The following is a 22,638-nucleotide window of genomic DNA, read 5'->3' on the forward strand; positions in this document are numbered from 1 at the left end:
GGCACAGCCTTCCCTACCCGGCCCTCCATACCATTTCACAACCCTGATGTGGCCCTCGGGCCAAAAAGTTTGCCCACCCCTGATGTACGTGCTTCACTGTAAGCTTTATTTCTGTAAACTGGCCAATACTTTAAAAAAAAAAAAAAGTATAGTTAAGCTTTGTTGAACAGCATATCTAGGGGGATTGCTGGAATGGATGCTTTGAGAGAAAATAAAAACTATGTTGGGGAAGCAGAGCAAGGAGATAATAGTATGAGTAAAGGCCAAAGAGAAGGAGACAGTTTTCATCCAAACCCATATAGTTAAGGGGTACAAGGAGACAGTACACTGCTAGTGGTAATAAAGGCACTCAAAATAATCAAATTAGAATATTCGATCTAATTTATTCAATCTAGTTTAGGAGTAAATTAGCCATCAAATAATCTGTAAGAAGATAAAGAAGCTTTGCATGGGATTAGACAGTTGAACAAGTATAACGACTGCTACACTTATTCCAGAGTAATGTATTACAACCATTACCCTTCACACCATCACTTTTTTTCTCCCCTCTGACCATTGTGGATGTACATTCTCTACAACAGACGTGACAGGTTATGATTATCTGTGAGGGATGGTAGGGTTCTGTATTGATATTCATCATTTCTGAGATTAAAAGCCTAAAGGGAAACAGAGAAGGAGAAAAGGCTTAATGTTTCTGTCCCAGGGGACAACAGTATTGTATTATGCATACAAGCCCATTAAAATGGAGTGAGCTGAGAGTCCTTCAACCGCACAAGTCTTGGAGAATGAAAGCCATTAAGTTTGTGACCCACAACCAGAGGGTGAAGCTTACCTGAAGGCCATGGCCATGAAGGCCATTAATTCAATTAAGTTACAAGAATTCTTCATTCACCACCAAAGGGGTAGATCCAAACAAGAAATAATTTTAAACTAACTAGTCAGGAATGCATTGACAGAGGGTCACCCAGTTTGCTTGGAGCTCCCCACAGAAAGGAGGAGCAAGAAGATCTAAGGAAAGAAGTATGGTACCCATGTGATCAAACTGTTTTCTCCAAAATTCCAAGATGTCACAACCTACACACACACACACACACACACACACACACCCCTACCTAAATCCTATGTGACCTTGTGCAAATCACAGTCTCTCTGTCTCTCCAGCACATTTGCTGGAATTTTACTTATGAGAAATATTTCTGCAGGGTCGTCCTAAAAATGGGTACCTTTGTTCATTCTCATATTACGGCTCCTACTTAAGACTAAATCTCCTTAGACCAAAAGGAAGATAAGAGTTGCTTTATTTAAAAAAGTTATTTGTACATAGAGCACTTCATACACTCAGTATCATAACAGTGTTGATGTGTATATAAATTCTTACATTTTGTTTCAGAAACACGATCCCTGTTATACATATCTTGTGTTTTCCCTAGACTTGCAGCTGCTGCATTGGGAAGTATAATATTGTTCCTCTGCGTATCATGGCTGTATTTTGCTTATGTGTACCCAAGTATTACTTTAGCATATTGACAAAATGGACATTTTCAACAATGATTTCATATTAAATTTGTGTAGAACAGCTAGTTGTGATGTGCATAACATTCATAGTAAGATACACTATGCATGAAATGTTTTGTTTCTTGTTAATATGCACATGCAAACAAAAATAAAGCAAGGAGGTTCCAGATCAAAATTATGTTAACATTTAATAAAATATTTGGCATCTGAATTTGCAAAGCTTGGCATAAACCTTTATATTTTCAACAAAATTACAGCACAGAGTCATTTCAAAGGATATTTTCCACCATAAAAAAACCCCCACAAGCAGCAGTATATAAAATATAAATGAAAGCTTGACAAATTAAAGTTTGCTTTAATTTCTACTGCATCACTTTGTTAACCTTAGGTATGAAGATTCAGCTCCAACAACTCACCACTGATGTAATAATCCCATGCAGAACACAAAATAATTTGACAGAACAGGATTTCACTCTAATTCCACCATCAGTGCCAACACCTCTAACCACTTCAAATTTTTATGTTTGCATACACTAACATGTTCCTCAAAGAAATAAAGGGAACACCCTTAAGCTAATTTCTACCATGTAGTGTAAAGAACACTGTCTCAAGGTCAACCTGTATCAATAAAGAGAAAATTTATTAGAGACACAAGATTACCTTGCTAAATCTAGGTTTCAGAGTAACAGCCGTGTTAGTCTGTAATCGCAAAAAGAAAAGGAGTACTTATGCTCAAATAAATTGGTTAGTCTCTAAGGTGCCACAAATACTCCTTTTCTTTTTGCTAAATCTAGAGTACCATAAATCCTGGCTGCCCACAAAACTGAGTTAGCTGAAATGCATACAGCTGTTATATAATCCACAGTCTTCCTCCTCTTCAAAGCTACCAACTGCCAAATGTAACCTAATAATTAGCATATGTAAGGTGAAAGAGAGAGACCATAACATCAGTTTATCTGCTTCATAGAATATCAATTGTTTCGAAACAAACCTACAGCCTGCTATGACCACAGTAATGCCAAATAAATGGATACTGAAAAGGAACATACAGCATGGTCTGCAGGAATCCACCCACTTAAAAATGCTAAATTCTAAAATGAGTAAAAAGCATTTATAAAGAAAACCTACCCTTCCAGAAAACTATTCTTGCAGGGTGGGACACATGTAAAGGAGTTAATTTTCAAATCACACGTAATTTCTAAGCATGATATGCTGCAGAAAAATTCAATATAGCTAGCAATCAGAAAATGAAGTGAAATTTCTTAGAACTATACTTTGAAAGCAATTAATAAAGGAAAGCCAAAAGTAGAAGTAGACTGACAGTTCAAATGTCACCCAAACTTAATTGGCATCAATCACTAACAATGATAATGAAGATCCCTTTTCTAGGACCTTCAAGAGAGCATTGACAAAAGGCAGGATTTCATAAAGAGAAAGCTAAATCCTCCCAGCCTCTAGTAAGCTTGCTAGTTATTGACATACTTGGCAAGAAATGGCAAAAAGTGATAATACCTGCTCCAGCCCACCTCTCCGAGCAAGAATATCTGTCAAAAATATTTACAAACTGAGTTTATATTCTAGTGCAACGATGCTTTAGGCAGCTCTGGATCCCCAGCTTCTGTTGGTATGCAGTTTTCCCCTGTCCCCCCCGCATGCAAAGTAGTTAATCTTGCTTGCTTTAAGGAGGTCAGAGAAGATTAAATAAAGAAAAAAGGAATTGGAAGATTTCAAAGAATGATTCCTCTGCCTCCGCATCACCTTTTCTTCCACTCACTCAAGCTCTGAGAGAACAACTGTCGACATAATCAAAACAGTTTAAGATTATATAGGGGCATGAAGAGACCTGGCATCTTAAAAAAAAAGTTGACCGCAGAATATGCAATTCATTCAGACGTGAAAAAAAAAATCACAGTATCGGGCTCTGGGTCAGGTTACTAGTCTAAATGACAAACAGGGAAAAAAGCTGAATTCCATCAGCTATAGATGAAACTGAGATGGTATAAACTATTAAGCACTGTTCACAGTAAATCAATGCTTACCTCATTGATTTGGAGGGCTCTTAACAAGAGTAGATGAAGTACTTGTGGGACTGCTATTTTTGAAACCAGACACTGTTCCCTCCCCCTTTGCAAACAGACAGGGCGCAGAGCGTGCTGGGTTAATAACCAGCCCAGGTCAGCTTCCAAGAGATTATTTTAAACTGTCTGCATTTTTTAGATAGGGACTGGATGCAACAGGCTACCCAAGAAAAGACCAAATATAACAAAAGGTCATCTATATCGTATTATCAATATTTTAGGACTAAAATTTATTGAAGACAAATGCTTAGACATTTTCTGTAGGCAATGTAAACACTCTAGAAAGCAGAAAATTTAAGGAGACATATTATACTCTAGCAGTGTTATAGTTACTCCATCCAGTCTCACCACGACAAGATGTTACCCAACCTAATGAAACTTCTCAGTTAAACTAAGGAGCCACAGCCTGCAAAAGTTACCTACCTACCTGAAGGCTCAGCTTACTAGTCAGGGTGAAAGATACCTGGGCCGCCACCACTCAAAGTCCCCTGTAGTTTGAAGGATTAAATATTAAATAAAAATAAGACAACTGTGTTATTAAAACACAATCAAGTTTTTATACAATCTTTTAAAAATATGAAATTTGTGCTTAGCTTTTGTTCCATCTCCTCTCTTTCTGACTACACTCTAGTTTCAATTTCCTTTCTTTTGAAGTGTCTTTTCCTATATCATTTTCAGTTCATCTCCACTCATTTACGTCTACTTTTCACCCCATATTATGTGTTCTATTTTCTACCATATATATTTAGGGGGAAATTGGAGACAAAGAAAAGTCTGTCTCTCTCAATGGCGTAACTTTCTTTTCTAATTTGTGCCCCCAACTCACCACATACCATTCCGGCACCAAGTAGAAGAAACCTCCAAGAATACATTATTGTGCCAGTCTTCAGTTCTATCCTCAGGTGCCTGAAGTAATTAATTATCTCAGATATTTCACTGATATTTGTTCACATAATTACAATCAAACAAAAAATCCCCTTCAATTAATATAACTCATTGCAATAGTTATCCAACACTTAAAAAAACAGTATACCACCCTTTTACTTGGATCTGGATCACAGATATCTTGGAATCACTGTTCAGAATGTCTTGTTTTTCTTCTTTCTTTATGGGGACACCCACCCCTTCACTCTTTTTTCTCATCACTGATCTGTATACTCAAAAAGATAAAGGAGTACTTGTGGCACCTTAGAGACAAACAAATTTATTTGAGCATAAACTTTCGTGAGCTACAGCTCACTTCACCATTTTATGCATCCGATGAAGTGAGCTGTAGCTCACAGAAGCTTATGCTCAAATAAATGTGTTAGTTTCTAAGGTGCCACAAGTACTCCTGTTCTTTTTGCGGATACAGACTAACACGGCTGCTACTCTGAAACCTGATCTGTATACTGTTCACCTCCAATCTGTTCTCAGTCTGCACCTGCAGTTCATCTGCAGTGTCCTCCCCATAGGCAAAATACATAATATCAAGGACTCGGCTGAAGGGCTTTATAGATGTTTGGCTACCAGGAAGAGTAGTAAGAAAAGCAAAGGACTTCTTTGCTCCTCAATAGCCATTATTTCCATTGTTTCCAATTGTGATGTCTTAACCAGTTCCTTATGTTTCATTCACCTGTGCTTCCTCAGTTTCTCCTCCTGATTACAACTTCCACTCTACTGTGTGTCTTTTCTTCTGCTATTAATTATTTGTACCATGGTAGCGTGAAGGAATCCCAATCATGGACCAGGATGTCACTGTACAAACAGTTCCTGCCCCTATTGAAAGAAAACTAGGCTGCTCTTGATATAAAAGTGTCGCCCTCTTGTTATTCATTTAGGAAAATGAACATAGTACAACTTTCATACTTCATTACTTTGGGTCCTTTAATATCTATTCATATATCAGTTTCTCTGAGGTCACCTCTTAACTTGTTGGGAAATTCTTCTCTTAGACCTCTTATTTAGTAACAGAATTAGGCCTTTATGTCCAAAAAAAGCTTCAACAATGGTGATTTCAATACATATGTATGAGTCCAAAGTTTAAACCATTCTACTTAGTGAAATTAAATTTTTGAATAATCGGAATTGCTTTATCTTGACCACAAAACTCTTTCAAAACTGGCCAAAATATTAATGAAATAAAAAGATTGTTTAAAAAAAAACATTTTTTATTTCTGATGTACATGCTTGCGGGCGAAGGGGAGGGGCAGTGTTCACAAAGAAACAGGGAAAAGAAAACTTATGAAAACAGGAAAGTGCTATTGTCAATACTACAGAAATTGTCAGGATGACTCAGAAGCAGATATAGTACCTAAAATGATATAACTAGATTTCAAGCCTACACTCCCCCTTTAATACAAAATATGAGTATTCGTTTAGAAGAAGAGGGGAGGGAGAGTGGAAAGGGCTCAGAAGTTTATTTCAATGACTGCCAAGAGTGAAAAAGAGGAAACAAATGCAAAAATTGGAGACTTAACTTTTGAGACACTTCAATGCTAAGGAGAAGATAGGGAGACCCTCATAGACTGATACAAACACATATATTCTAAAAATGTCAGCAATTTGTTTTCTCCCTCACTCCTAAAATAAACTGTAAGGTTGTGGTCCACCTATCTGAACCACTGTTTAGTCTCAAGTCTACATGTTTTATACCATTTGTCTTTGATTTTCTTACAAACTTGATATATTTTTGGCCTTAGACTGCTCTTGGGCTATTCAGTCATCCATTCTCAAACATAAAAGCTGGGAATTCTCCCCTGTCTCCTTCTGATAGTCTAAACGAGTTAAGAATCAGGGGAAGGCAAAACTTTGCCTCCTCTACTAAAAGCAGAGGGAAAACTGTTCTCCATCCCCCAGCACTCAGGAAATTCTGTTCTACTAGAACCATACTTCTCTGTCCCCATTTTCTCTTCTCTTTCTCACATGGTCTGTTAAAATACAAGAGATTTTATTGTCACTCTTTTGGAATAACCTGCATAAAATTTGTGAGTACTGCACTACTTCAAACTCATACAGATAAAACATACAGTACTTGATAATGTGGTATCTCAGATTTAATATTATACATAGATACATACACACATACAAGTCACAGAATGTGTGTATTACATGTTTTAAAAACAATCTACAGCAGATGTTCTACTAAACCATCAAGAAAGTAATAGACAAAATGTAGGAAGTTTAAGTGACTTAGTATATATCAGCATTGTATGCTCAAGTAAGTTTTATACAAATACACAAAATGTATAAATTCCATTTGCTTGGTATTCTCAGGTCAAAACTTCAAATTTCCAACAAATCCAGTCCTGAAGAGAAACTGTAATACCATTACATCTGTAACTTTGCTAGGATCGTGACACGTTATCATTTCAGTTAATCTCTCTATGCATCATAGATTTTTTTTAAGAGAATGTTAAGTGACAAAATTTATCCCCAGTGTACTGTACTGTAAGCCCCAGGGAAGTCAAAGGAATTACAATGGGGAAAAGTGAAAAGTTTTTCCATATATTCCCATAAGGAAATATTTGCCAAAGAAGAAGTGCTTATTCAGGGGAGAAAGACACATGGGAGTATACTTTAATGAAGCAGTCATTTTTCTATTGTGCTGCAGGGAGCATTTGATGACCAGATGGTAATCAGATACTGTGTTCAGCCAGCATGAAGTACAGTACTACTTAACGAGGGCCGTGTGCTAGAGTTATAAAACAACCCATTGCACTGGATTTGGACCAGATCAAGAAGTTTATACAGTAAGAGGCCACAAAAATAAAGTGATCAACTTTAATTCCTTTCATAGCAAATATCAGCCTGTCTCAATTCTTTGGCAAGTGCAGTTTCCTAAGATTTTGCAGAGGCAGTCTAATTAGCTCTTATAAAGAGCTCCATTTTTCAGCATCCTGGTGCTGCTTTCAATTTTTGGTCATGTTAGTTCTTTTCCAAGGAATAGTCACTTATCCCAACTGAAGATCTGCAAAGTCACCAAAATTATAATTTGATTTTTGACTTAGCCAGCACACTAGGAATGCAATCATTCTTCACTATAATGAGATTTGGCAATCATGCCTCATAAAACTACTGCACTCATATATTTACAATCTCTAATAAAGGCAAGCTGCCAAATTACAAATTTCAACAAGAGCTAAGTTCTACCTGTGCCTGTAGTTACACAATCAGATGACTCCATTTGGTGTTTTAACCACACCCATCAAAACTTCAGTCAGAGTTGTTCAGCATTAAGAAAACAGTAGTTAGAAGCAACTGTTTATTATATCAAATCTTAAGCGCTCAAGTTTAAAAGTACATCATATTGGGTTGCCAGGCATCCAGTTTTCAGCTCCTAGGTGCAGGGGCAGCCAGGAAGGCTCTGCGCGTTGCCCCTGCCCTGAGTGGTGGATCTGCAGCTCTCATTGGCCATGAACCACAACCAGTGGGAGCTTTGGGAGGGGCACCTGCGGATGGGGGCAGTGTCCGGAGCCCTCTGGTTGCCCCACCACCTAGGAGCCAGAGGGACATGCTAGCCACTTCCAGGAGCTGCCTGAGGTAAGCGCTGCCCAGAGCCCACACCCCAAACCCTCTCCCACTCCCCAAACCACCACCCCAGCTCGGAACCCTCTCCCGCACCCAAACTCCTTCCTGCACCCCAACCTCTTACCCCAGCTGAGAGCCCCCTCCCACACCCTGAACCCCTCATTTTAGTCCCACCCTGGAGCCCACAACTCCAGCCCAGAGCCTGTACCCCCTCCCATACCCCAATCCCCTGCCCCAGCCTGGAGCCCCTACCTGTGCCCCAAACCCATCATCCCCAGCCCCACCCCAGATCCTGCTCCCCCAGCTGGAGCCCTCGCTTCCTCCCATACCCCAACCCTCTTCCCCAGCTGGGTGAAAATGAGTAGTAAGTAAAAGGGGCAAAAGCGAGTAACGGAGGGGGCATGCAGTGAGCAGGGGTGGTGCCTCAGAGAAGGGGTGGGGCAAGAGTGTTCAGTTTTCTGCAGTCAGAAAGTTGGCAACCCTAACATCATATGAAAGGCAAAGAATAATATTAAGATTAAAATAAATAGGAGAAAATTCTAGTTTGACAAAATTGAAGAAATGCAAAGGACTCTGAGATAGACATAGATATGGCTGTATCACACTCACGCAAAACATTATGTCATCTTCTTTTGTAATATCCTCATATTTGTAATACCCTCTTCGAAGCTTGAAGATGAAGCATCTTCCTTACCACTTTTCTTCTTTTCCAGTTAGCAAAGAAGCATTTCCTTGTTCATGGTCTATCATTAGCATCAGCACTACTTCAACAGTTAGCTCCTAACAAAGGAAGCACTAGGCCATATAAGATTGTTTTTGGCATTCAAATGAAAATAGTGGCTCTCGAATTTGTTAGCTGAAAATTAAAAAAGCCATTGATATCAATGAGCAGAGGGGGCTTGAACCTTGCAGGATCTGGCCATGTGAAATGAATTTTGAAGACTGGTATTTCTGATTCTTTAAAGTATGGTTCTACTCTACAAGGTTACCATGAGTGATGTACTGAAGGGAGCTCCCAGGGACCCTTTCTTAAATCTCTTCCACCGAGTAGAATGGAAAGTTAAGATGATTTCCCGGTCTCCTTTGGAGTTCACACCTTCCCTGCTTACTGTTAAGTCATCTCTACAGGATTTATCCCTGTGGCTCAAAAATACTTCTGGATTTTTTTTGCCTTTGAGTTGACCAGAATATTGGAGTAAAGTAACAAAATCTCTGTGGAAAACACCAGCAATCCCCAAAATGAACACTATTATATAACTATCAATACTCCGAATATATTTTTCGGAAATTTTTATAACAAGTGCTGCTGCTTAATATACGTTCACCCAGTGTCACGTCCTCCCTCATTGGCTATGTTTTTGAGAGTTTTTGTTTAGACAGGAAGAAAAATTATTAGATTTCACAGTCTTTCCTCCTTCCTCCCTACAAGTGCCCCCCCCCCCCCACACACACACACACACACACAGGGTTTAAATCACAAGGAAATTTTTTTTGTAGGAGCCTCTTATGAAAGCACCGACAGCCCATTACTGACTATTCTGCGAACAGTGCTTTTACTCCACAGATCAGTTCCTTGTGTATTCTGAATGTCTTATCAACTAATGGTAATAAGTAAAGTATGTTTCCACTACTTACTACCCCATTAGTACTCAGAATCCAAATCTGGTAATACTAAGAAAGCCAGAGCTGGATTGTTCTCTCTGAGGCATAAACAGGATGGTTTACTAAGCTCCCGGTACATTAGTGTGATTCTATGGAAAACAATGACACTGCACAGGTGTCACTGAGGCCATTTCTTGCAATGATACATAAAAAGAAAGGAACCCAGCTTAACTTTCAAAATCCAACTGAGTCTTCAGTGCTGGCTGCTAGAAAACCATTTTTATTTGCAAAACCAAGGACATCTCATAAGAAAGTCATCGAGTGAGAATAATTTCAGGATATTTCAATTTTTTTTAAGCAGTCACTTTTAGAGTATGATAGAACTATATATTAAGCCTTACCTAATCAAATGATGACAGTTTAAAGACTAGCCAAGAATGGTTTTAACTTCTTGAGTAACAAAACAAAAAAAACAAAAAACTTTTAATCATTCATTTAATTTTATAGCTGTCTTCTTTACTTAACAGGGAAGAGAATTAAAGAATCTACCAACAAATTTTATAACTCAAAACAAACTTCTGTTTATAGCTTAGTAAGTCAAAAATTAGACCAATGGCCAAACTTTCCAAAACTACAGCCTCAGGTTCCAAGTGCAAAAAAAAAAAAAAAAATCAAAATCTATTTGCACATTCAAGTTGGTTACTTGCATGCACAAATTTGTATTTGCATGCACAGATGTAGATGCATGTGTGCATCCATTTCTTTTGTGGAGACTTTAGCTTTAAAAGGCGATGAATATATTTTTAAAAGGCGACTAAGGGTTTTCCAAACAAATTTAAAATTAGATTGAAGCATGCTACAACATTCATTTAGATAGCCTGGTTGTGAAATCACTACCCTCAACAGATTAACAGGTATGCTTACCTTTGGTTATAAGGGTTCCAAAAGTATGCCTTCTCACTTCCCTGTTTACAGATACTGGGAACAATGAAGAGGAGCCTGGAAGTCAAATGAGAAATCCTTATTTTAAATATGAAGGTTCCCTAAACATGTATATTATCAATAGCAGGTATACATAAAAATCAGTATTCTATATCTTAAACCAGGGGTTCTCAAACTTTATTGCACTATGACCCCTGCTGACAACAAAAATTGCTGCATGACCCAGGAATGGGGGTGGGGAACCAGAGACTGGGCCCACCCAAGCCCCGCCACCCGGGCGGGGCGGGCCAAAGCCAAAGCCCAGGGGCTTCAGCCCCAGGCGGAGGGCGGGGTTTCTAACCTGAGCTCAGAGCAGTGGTGCTCGGGCTTCAGCTTCAGCCCTGGGCCCAAAATCTAACGCTAGCCTTGGCAACTCCATTAAAACAGGGTCATGACCCACTTTGGAGTCCTGACCCACAGTTTGAGAACCGCCGTCTAACTATTTAACATAGAACAATAATCTACATACACAAATATGGAAATATAGCACTGAACGGTGAGAAATCAGTACAACTGTTTCATATCCTATATAATTTATGGCTACAACCTCTTGGGTGTAATTAATATGCTAAAATATGTGGTAATTATTCCTGCCTACAAAATGTTGAGGTATTTAACTTTGATTCCTGGAGCCAAAAAGCAATTTCTTGCGATATTAATGAAGAAAATCCACATTCTGTACATTCCAGTGCCTAGACGTACAGTACTAGGAATGAATATTCTATATGAAAGCAGCTAGAACAAGAAAATTTTACATAGGTCTGTCTAGCTGATCAACACAGATGTGGAATACAAACTAACATTCCCTAAAAGGTGGCTGGACCCTTTCTAATCTATATCTGTATTAACAGAATTGCAATACAGACATTTAATGTGCTCCCTAGATATTAAAAATACTTTTACATGCAGTTTTACACCTATATAGTTGAAAACACAGCAGGAACAGATGCGGTTGCCTATACTAAATTATCAGTGCAGGATTAAAAGAAACACCACTGACATATTTTATAGAATAGTGAACATAATTAAATGTCTTATTTACTAAAAATCCATCCAAGCAGGGTACATAAAGCCTCCTAATCAGAAGTCTACTGCATTTAGATATGGCAGACAGTAGTTGTATGTATATACTAGGAAGAACAAAATATCATCTGAGGGTCAGTGGCAGTCTCCAGTTGCCTTTTCCCTAAAGCATAGTTTACACTTAAAAGTTTGCCAGAATAGCTATTCCAGCAAAACCCTCCTAGTACAGACAGTTTTATGCCATCAAAAAAGTGTTTTTTTCCCCTTATAGCTTATACCAGTTGGGTGAGAAAAAAAAACTCAGCTATATTGGGAAAAGTACTTTTTGTCAGCTTAACTGTGTCTACACTGGGGATTTTGTGACAAAGGAATAGTGCAAAAGTAAAACCCTTGACCTTAAAGGAAAAAAAAAGCACACCCCTTTCCCTTGATGGCAAATGTTTTAATGTAGACTAGGCCTAAATGAAGTTTGAGGATCAAAAGCAGGTAGTTTTCTGTTCGTTCGTTTAGAATCTCTGATAAATTCTAATGTAACCCATGCCTGTTTGGTGTAGTAGTCTGTCTCCTTCTAGTGGCATCTAGGCCATCTAGAGATTTAGGAGTCTGCTACCGTCTTGGCTAATAGCCATGTGGATTTTAACTCATGCAGTAGAGGCTCATACACTAAAACTTCAGAAGTCCTAGGTTCAATCCCGCTCGCTGATTACCGGGATCTGTTGGCGTTCTATTAACACGCAGAAGCATGAAAGAAAGACCATGAGAAGTACGTTAAAAAGAGTAACTTTGTCCAAAAAATGTGTAGAGTAAAACGTGAAAAATAGATGTTGCCAAGTTTTAAACAACGCTGGTATATATCAGACTATATAGGAAAAAGTAGGACTGACTGTCAAAATCAGTTCTCTCATCTATAATTTGCTCATAGAATGAATCCACTTCTCTGGAATGAAGTCTAAACTCATGGGTATTTCTGTCCAGTACAGCAGAATGGCGGCAAAATTCCTCGGAATTCCCTGCTACTGTGTTTGCTATTCCAATTACACACAGTCCAGTCAAACTTTCCAAACTAGATTATTACAGTGTAAACTGAACATACATATATACATAAAAGCATGGTATTAATATCAGTGTAACATATGTAACTTCTTGTCCCAATTTAAATAAAGAATAAGCTAAGTATACATAGAACATGTGATAAGCATAGGGAGGATCTGTCCAAACTGGTAAGAGAAATCAAAATCAGAGGGAAGAAAACTAATTCCGCAATACAATTCACTGCTCCCAGAAATTACAATTCATGGGAAATAGCAACCAGTGACCATCACCCAATCACCGTATAGGGAGAGTAACAAAAGTGAACACATGTGTAAATATAGTCATTACAAATAAAGAAAACGTCAGTGTGAGTCAAACAAACAAACAAAAAAAGACCACTGAGAAACCCTCTCAAAATAGAACAAGGACTCCTTGTGGCACCTTAGAGACTAAAATTTATTTAGGAATAAGTTTTTGTGGGCTAGAACCCACTTCATCAGATGCATGGAGTGGAAAATACAGTAGCGGGGTGTGTGTATGTGTACACACACATAGTACATGAAAAGATGACCCCCACTTGGTAAGCCAACTCCCATCTTTTCATGTACTATGTGTGTGTACACATACACACACCCCGCTACTGTATTTTCCACTCCATGCATCTGATGAAGTGGGTTCTAGCCCACAAAAACTTATGCCCAAATACATTCGTTAGTCTCTAAGGTGTCACAAGGGCTCCTCATTGTTTTTGCTGACACAGACTAACATGGCTACCACTCTGAAACCTCTCAAAATAGAATTAACCTGAGACTAAAAAGATATTATAAACTCTGTTCAATTAGCTTTGAATTCAGAAGTTATTTTCCCAGAAAAAACAGCTGTATCTCTATACATACAGTATACAAATATATTATTTAATAGAAATCTTCATCTTAAAATACATTGGGAGCAGTTTAAAAAATGTTACTAAAAATTTGTTTCCAAAACAATATAGCAACATAATTTTGCAATGCTTAAAAAAGCATAGATGACCACAAAGCAGTGTTGCAAACTCTCACAATTGTATCATAAGTCTTGCAGTGCTTGATGTTTCTCTGAAAGCCCCAGATCTTAGAGGCATGTGATTACATGAGAATCTCAGCTTTTGCCTTTTTTTGTTATTGTTTTGGGTAAGTCCCTAGCCCTCATAGTTGTGGAGAAAAAGCATGAAAACATGACTTGAATTTACTCTAAAGGCTCAGATGCCAGAAGGCTAAGATAGAATCCTTTTTTATTTTAATTGTATGATTTTCAAGCCAATTTTTTTTTTTTAGCCCTGACTCATTGATTTCTAAATGTTTCAGGCTAGCAAGTTTCCTCCTTCCCACATGATACGTTGAATTTTTTCCATGCAGTGCATACTTCTAGAATGTGCCCCAAATCTCAAAGGGGGCTCCTAGATTGCTGATTTATGTGCTAGAAAATGGCAATCAATCATCTGGTGAAGTGGTATTTAGAAGATTATGTAGCTTTTTATGAGACTGCCAACCAGAAGACAATCATTAGACTTTCTCCACAGGTTAGAATATTTTTATCTAAAACTCATCCAGAAATACTTCCTGAGAAAGAGTTTGACTGAAAAGAAAAGGAATTAACTACTTTAGATGAAGCTTATTGTTCCACAACCATTTTAGGACTGGTCTACAGAATCCCTTACTCAGAATGTTAATAAACACCTACAAATGAAATAAAAGAACCATCACTTGCTTAAAACTTCCCATCTTAGGCTATGTATATACTAAACAGCTTTTCGCAACATGGCTGTTCTGCTACAGCCGTGCCACTACAAGGCGCAGAGTGTAGCTGCCGTTTGTCAGCAGGAGAGCTCTCTCCTGCCGACAAAAAACTTTCACCCCCAAAGAGCAGAGATAACATGGTCGGACACCTGTCGACAAAGCACTGTTCACACCAGCGCTTGTCGACAAAACTTGTGTGTTTCGGAGGGGCGTTTTTTAACACCTCAATGACGGAAAATTGTGTCTTTCACTTGCCAGTGTAGACAAAGCCTAGGGGAAAACCCCGAGAAAGGCCTACAGAGTTAGAAACTAGGCAGAAAACATGGCTGGATGACTTCTTGAAAGTAATTTTAAGACTGTTTGTAGCAGAACATCCTGAATCCCCAGGTTGCGTTAAACATACTTGCTGTAGAACCACAACTACAAAGTGAAAAACAGCAGGATTCAACAAAAGAACAACACATAAGAGGATAGGGTGCATGGCATATAGGTTGAGATTTGAACAAAACAAACTCCTACCTTTTCAGACCTTAAGAAAATGCCCTTTATATAGAAGTCTAGAATAACTTTAATGGGGGAATTAAGAGGCATAAAGTTTCAGCAACAGCACCACTGGGGTCCGTTCATCAAACATGTCAGGAGACTGCATAGTTTCAGTTTCCAAAATCAAAAACCCAGCCCCCACCACTTTTGTCCCTTTTCACTGGTTTGGGTAGAAATACTCGGGAGTTAGGATTTCTGCCCAGAGCAGTGGAACCATCGTGTGGGGAAAGGGACTCATTCTTACCATAATACATTGCTTCGTAAAATATAGTCCAATTTATATTTTGGTAGCCTTATGCTAGAATTTAAGCATTTCTGGCTTTTAGCTATATTTTAAGCAAGCTGCTCTTTAGTGTCTTCACTGCCATAATTCGAATTATATTTTTTTGGTGTTTTTCCTATGTGCAACTATTAAATGCCTTGGACGTTTAATAAGACATGGAGTAGAAGAATGGACATAAAAAGTAGAATTATTACAATAGATTTCCACTTTAAAATATTATGGTAGAAAAATGCTTAACTAAAAATTTCACCTTGTCAAGGACTATATCTACTCCATGCATGCCTGTGTTATACCTGTTTATTTTACTGTTTGAACTTTTTATTACTGTCTGCACTTCCAAATTAATGTATCTTCAAGAAAGTCTGCTTACTTTATAATGCATATTGCTTCATCATCAGAATTCAAAGCTAGTAAGTCCACAGTCTTTGCTGGTGATAATGATGGCGGGTGCCACGGAGGATACAAAAGAGACAGAATGAAAATCAAATGATTAATGATAGATTTAAGTTATACAGTTGGCTGCGAGGAAAAATAAAAAAACATGGTTTAACTTGTAAATTGAACTTTGACAAACTCACGGATGAAGAATTACTACTACATTTCTAACCAGAATCACATTTAATATATTTTATGAGTCATGACAAACTAAGGAAAGCATACTCCATGTACTTTAAGCCATTATTTGGGGAAAATCTGACTATGGCTTTTTTTCTGTAGTGAAGGAGACTATATTTCAAAGGTTGCCAGCTGGAAAGCGGGCCCTGCAAAGCAATCTGAGACAAGAAGACACATTTTCAAGGTGGTTTTACTATTACATAAAGTATTGAGATACTCGTGCTCTACAAATTCCTAGTTTTTATTTTAAAAATGCACTATCTACAGCTAATCAAGTTCTTAAAACACAAATGTAGTGGTTGGGGACAGATCCTGACAGGGGCTGAATACCCAACAACTCCTTTGATTTCAACAGTTAACATGGGTTGCTTGGAATCTCTCTCAAAGTCAGGGCTGAAATGATTACATGTATTTCGCTGCTAATTTCCCCTCAGAAAGGTAAGCTTCATTTAACTTGCAATATCCCGAACACAATGGGCTGATCTCTGTAAAAGGCACTTTTCCTTCCTTTCATACAGAAAACATCCTGTAAACAATCTATTTCCATGCTGTTAACGGATTGCTTTTGTTTATTGGCAGGAAAGGCACTAGCAAGCAGCAGTGAGAGCTAGAAAGTTTTGTTTCATTTCCTAGTGTGCAGGTGTTTTATACAAGGCATCTATTGTAATTCTTCAAGTTTAGTTTCAGAGAAAAAAACATGCTGCTTCTTTCCAAAGCAAAGACCAAGAACAACAGAGCAACAGAATTAACGAAAGAGCAGTATGCTTCAGTGTGAAGCAAAACAGAAGTATACAGCAACCATACCATACACAAGACCAACAAGTTTTCCTATTTTATTGGCCAACTGAGACAAAAAGGGAAGAGAAAGAGAAAAGAAAAATGGAGTAAAAAATATGGAATCACAAGACAAGTGCAGAACACCATCTGATCAGTCACTTTTATTGCATCTATTCTCAGACCCCAACATTTGTGCGCTAATTGGCTCTTTAGTTCCCAATTCTGCAACTGCCTCCAGCAGGTAGACTCCTGTGTAGGGTTGCCAACTTTCTAGTCACACGAAACTGAACACTTGCCCAGCTCCACCTCTGAGGCCCCTTCCCCACCCCTTCGGAGGCCCCGCCCCTGCTCACTCCACCCCCTTCCCCCTGTCGCTCATTTGCCCCACACTCACTCATTTGCTCATTTTCATCAGGCTGGGGCAGAGGGTTGGGGGGGTGGGGTTGAGGGCTCCAGTGTGGGGCCAGGGATGATGGATTTGGGGTGAGGAGGGGGATCCAGGCTGGGGCTCAAGGGTTCGGAGTGCTGGAGGGGGCTCTGGGCTGAGGCAGGTGGTTGGAGTGCGGGGGGGGGGGGAATGGGGTGAGGGCTCTGGGGTACAGGAGGACGTTCCAGGCTGGAATCGAGGAGTTTGGAGGGGAGGGGACAGGGGATTGGGATGCGGGGGGGGATTGGGATGCAGGATCCAGGCAGCGCTTACCTCAAGCAGCTCCCAGAAGCAGCAGCATCTTCTGGCTCTGGCTCCTACACGGAGGTATGGCCAGGTGGCTCTGCGCACTGCCCCATCCGCCGGTGTTGCCCCTGCAGCTAGTTCCCATTGGCTGCGGTTCCCAGCCAATGGGAACTGCAGAGCCAGCACTTGGGACAGGGGGCCGGAGGAGTGGGATATACTGCTGCTTCCTGGAGCTGTGTAGCGCCTCACTGCGCTGCCGACTGAACTTTTAACAGCCTGGCCAGCAGTGCTGACTGGAGCCGCCACAGTCCTTTTCGACCAGGTGTTCTAGTCAAAAACTGGACACCTGGCAACTACTCCTGTGCCTATCCACAGGCAGTGTCAGGACTACGGCCTAGTCTACAATACAGTTAGGACGACATAAGGTAGCTTACATCAACCTAATTATGTCAGTATACACACTGCAGCCTTGTCCCACTGATGTAAGTGCCCTACCACACCAACAAAGTAAGTACACCTCCGCGAGAGGCAGAGCGCTTATGTTGGTGTAGTTACTTACATCGGCTCTTGGCTCTCTTATCAATTTACAGGCTGGCTGCCAACGGCTCCCCACTCCCAGCCGGGATGCTGCCCAGAGGCTCCCTGCTCAGGGAGACAAGAAGCCTGGATGTCTGCCCCTTCCCCTCAGCTCCAGGCTGGGAGGGATGAGGCGAGAAGCTTGGATGGCTGCTCCCCTCTCTCAACTGGTAGCAGGGAGCCAAGAGCCCGGGGGGCAGTTTGGCTCCTGGTGGGGAGCTGCTCAGAGCCCTGAGCCCTGGCTTTCAGCCTCCCCTCACCTACTGCTTTTCAGTTGGTGGAAGCGTTCCTGGTGAGGACATCACAGCCACCGCAGGAATTACTGCGGTGGCTCTAAGTTGACTGAACACAGGTTGACTTAGGGCTGTAGTGTAGATACGCCCTAAGGTTTTAAACTGTAAGCTCCTCAGGACAGAAACAGTGTCTGTTTGTAAAGCACTTTGTTTTGGGTATGATATAGACAATTAAGAATATTTAAGAGTTTCTTCCTTTTGTTAATAAAATCAGTGCCTCTGCATAGCATTAGGGGACAATGTATCGGATATAAAACCAACATCCAGACCACACGTGGTCACTAAAAATCTTATGGCACTTTAGTAGTTGTGTCAGTTCCTATATCCAGGCCAACTGGGTTGCCAACTGTCTAATCACACAAACCCAAACACCCTTACCCTGCCCCCGCCCCACTCCCTCCATCTCCCCCTCCCCCCACTCACTTGCTCTCCCCCACCTTCACTGGGCTGGGGAAGGGGGTTGGGGTGCAGGAGGGAGTGTAGGAGGGCGTGCAGGGTCAAGCTCTGGGAGGGAGTTTGGTGCTAGAGGGGACTCATGGCTGGGGCAGGGGGTTGGGGTGCGGGCTCTGGGAAGGAGTTTGAGTGCAGGAGGGGGCTTTGGGCTGGGGTAGGTGTGTAGGAGGGGGTGCAGGCTCTGGCCAGGAGGTGCTTACCTCCAGTGGCTTCTGGTCAGCGGCGCAGCGGGGCTAAGGCAGGCTTCCTGCCTGCCCTGGTGCCATGTCACTCCCGCAAGCACCGCCCCCGCAGCTACCATTGGCCGCAGTTCCAAAGCAGGGCAAGGGTGTTTGAGTTTGTGTGATTAGACAGTTGGCAACCCTACTGGCCAAATTCCACCTTGCGAAGTCAGACACAGTATAACTAAAACCCATCTTGAAATTTCCATTTAGAGATTTCTCTTGGTGTATCGTCCTAAACTGTTCCACCACTAAAATGATTAATAACCTTACTCACCCACCCAAATCCTATGATGTGCTAACATCAGTTGGTCACTTCATGCTAGGCAGTTACTTAAACGGAGTTTGCAAAATCCCAAGATACATTTATGTAACCTTTTATCATGATGTAAGATCATTATCAGAACCTTGCAATTCTCCATTGCCCAGGATTAGAGGGGAAAAAATACTTCTATATGTTTGTAATAAAAAGGAAAGTGCAACTAAAATAAAAGTTATTCTGTAATATGTTTACCTCTGTTAAAAAAAGATCTTGAAAGTTAACCCTATTACAAAAATCACTAAATCAAGTAATCTTAATTAAAGCATTTTTCATTTAACAAAATTCAAGTCATTATATTTTTTAAAAATCTCTTCCCTAAATAATTGAGTTTATTTGCTTATGTACATTTTTGAATTCGTAGTATTTGATTGTCCATGTGTATTTCACTTTGCATGATTTCCATGCACATTTGAGTTACTGTACATATACTAACATGACATATATGCCTGATCATTTACAAGAGTCTCTTCAGATCATCTTTTAAACTGCAACCTATTGCTATTTGTGCTTTGATTTTTCATTGAGTCACCATGCCCATTTTCCCCAGGGAAGCAATGCATTCTTGCAAAGCTGAACTGACATACATTACATGATCACTGAGCTGGCCAAGTAAATCATATCACTGAAGTCTGGCTACTTATAAAAGTAGTAAGAATTTGCTAATTGAAAGTGATTAGTTATATGCTGTACATGTAGTTGTATGTTAAAAACTGACAACCATTTAGTTTTTGTTTGCACAGTTGGTTGCTGAGTTTGGTTGTCTATAGAATCTGCTGAACTAGCAATAATTTTTATGAGTCCTTTCTATATTTTAGATAATGAAGTACACTCCGTAAATAGTGAAACTGACATAATATGTAGAGCACAATATATTGGTTAGTGAAACAACCTGGAGCAGACTGAAAGAAATAACATAAAGTGGTTGCCCTTTAGCCACACAGCAATTAAACTTCTGTGCGCTCAAATGCAACGTGCCTCTACCCATGGGGTACTTTTAGCACATTTCGAATGTAGAAACTTTTTTTTGCCAAGTTGCATGGTTTTATTGTACTTAATTTAATTATGGAAATAAAGTTAAAGTTTACTTTCCCATTTGATCAAGGAGGTGCAGAGGGTAGAGGAATTGTGCCTCATACTGAATGCATCAGTTGGATGCCAAAGAATCAATGGAAAGGATTTGCCCATCATTTTGGCTTGGGTCTCCTTACCATCCACAACAATAGATAATAAGGAACTATCATAATTTAGCTTCCAATTTCTTATCTTTTCTCCGGAATCCTCACCACTCATCTCTGTCATTGTTTAACACACCACCACCATCTCTGTCATTGTTTAACACACTTTCCTATTATGGAAGTTCTGTTCATTCCCTCCTTCCTCACATATGGATCATGTCCAGATCCTGTCACTTCTTCCTCCACAACACTTCTCTGATCTGTTTATTTTGTTTTGTCCACACAGATAAAAACGTAATCAAGATGTGAGAGGAGGGACTGAAACCACTTTTTTTTTTCTAGTGGATAGACTACTAGTCAGGGACTCAGGAGACCTGCGTTCAATACCTAGATTGCACCTTATACAACTCTGTGCCTAAATTTACCATCTGTAAAATGAAGATAATATTGTGAAAATAAAAATACACTAATGTTGTGAGGTGTTCTCGTGATAAAAACAGTAAGCACTAAGATAGAGAAGCAGACAAACTTCATATCTAGACTACCTAAAAAATACCTCCATGCTTTCTTCCATTCAGCATCATAGGCACAGCAAGCCTCTCCTAAATTGGCCCTCTTACTAAAACCCCTCAAGACCCATAATTAGCCTGACACCTACAAGAATTCATTTTATTTAAAAAACAAAAAAAAGAGTAACTTTACTCCAAGTTGTTCTCTTGTATTAGTAGGATCAATCTTATTGTTGATAACCCCCCCTCTCTCTCTCCCTCCTCCCCTCCCCTAATTGTCTTGCTACACCCTTTATGTAAAATATCAGTTTAAGAACCTTGGGGCCAGCACCATGCCTTTTTATTTGTGTTGCAAGACACTGCCCACACTCCTGGGTACTGTAAAATAAACTTTTAAATTATAAATAAGACCTATAAAGATCATCAAGAAATCAGAGTTCCTTTTACTGCATTAGCGGTTTCTTCAGTAATAATTTGCAGATGACAAAGTTTGGGGTGGGGTAAATAAGGAAGAGGACATGTCACTAACAGAGTGATCTAGATCTCCTGGTAAGCTGAGCACAAGCAAACAATATGCATAAAGTCATATCTAGGAACAAAAAATGTAAGCCATACTTACAGGGAAGCAGCAACCCTGTAAAGGACTTGGGGGGTCATGGTGGATAACTGGCTAAACATGAGCTCTCACTGTGACACTGACTGTAAGGGCTAATTGCAACCCTTGAATATATAAATAGGAGATTACCAAGTAGGAGTAGGGAGGTTATATTATCTCTATATCTGGTACCAGCACGACTACTACTGGAATACTGTGTCCAGTTCTAGTAGCCACACTTCAAGAAAGATGCTGATGAATTGGAAAGGGTTCAGGATACAACCCCCAAGAATGATTAAAAGATTGGAAAACAAGTCACAGTGACTGTGCTCCTTAAGTCTATCTATTTAGCTTAACAAAGGGAAAGTTAAGGAGTTTACAAGTACCTAGATGGGGAACAAAAACAAAAATCTCATAAATGGCTCTTTGATCTAGCAGACAAAGGTATAAAAAGATACAATTCTGGAAGCTGAAATTACATAAATTCAGACTGGAAATAAGGTGTAAATTTTTAATAAGTGAGAGTAATTAACCATTGGAATAATTACCAAAGGTTGAAGCAGATTCTCCACCACTGGCAAGTTTTAAATCAAGATTGGATGTTTTTCTAAAATATAGGCCTTCAGGGGTTCTCAAACTATGGGTACGGACCCCAAAGCGGGTCCCAACCCCATTTTAATGGGGTTGCCTGGACTGGTGTTAGACTTGCTGGGGCCTGGAATCGAATCCCAAGCCTCACTGCCCAGGGCCAAAGCCAAAGCCCAATGGCTTCAGCTCTGGGTGGTGAGGCTCAGGTTACAGGCCCCCTCCTGGGGCTGAAGCCCTTGGGCTTTAACTTTGGCCCCCACGGCCTGGGGCAGCGGGGCTCAGGTGTGCTCAGGCTTTGGTCATCTCCTCCTGGGGTTTCAGAGTAGCAGCCGTGTTAGTCTGTATTCGCAAAAAGAAAAGGAGTACTTGTGGCACCTTAGAGACTAACAAATTTATTTGAGCATAAGCTTTCGAGAGGGGTTGTGTAGTAATTTTTGTCGTCAAAAGGGGGTTGCGGTGCAATGAAGTTAAGAATGCCTGCTCTAGTTCAGACAAGAATT

The 22,638-nt window shown here is 40.0% G+C and overlaps 1 protein-coding gene across 5 annotated transcripts in view; it reads right to left on the reverse strand.

The window, feature by feature from the left end:
- Window positions 1-10,703, reverse strand: part of SIPA1L2 (signal induced proliferation associated 1 like 2) — a 179,376-nt gene extending 168,673 nt beyond the window's left edge. For all 5 annotated transcript variants that reach the window (XM_084624844.1, XM_084624846.1, XM_084624843.1 and 2 more), the window contains exon 1: window positions 10,629-10,703. The gene's annotated coding sequence lies outside the window, so the exon portion shown is untranslated. The remainder of the gene's footprint in view (window positions 1-10,628) is intronic.
- Between the last annotated feature and the right edge of the window lie 11,935 nt (window positions 10,704-22,638).

Source organism: Lepidochelys olivacea, assembly GCF_965140295.1.
Source record: "Lepidochelys olivacea isolate rLepOli2 genome assembly, chromosome: 3".
Classification (NCBI taxonomy): Eukaryota; Metazoa; Chordata; order Testudines; family Cheloniidae; genus Lepidochelys; species Lepidochelys olivacea.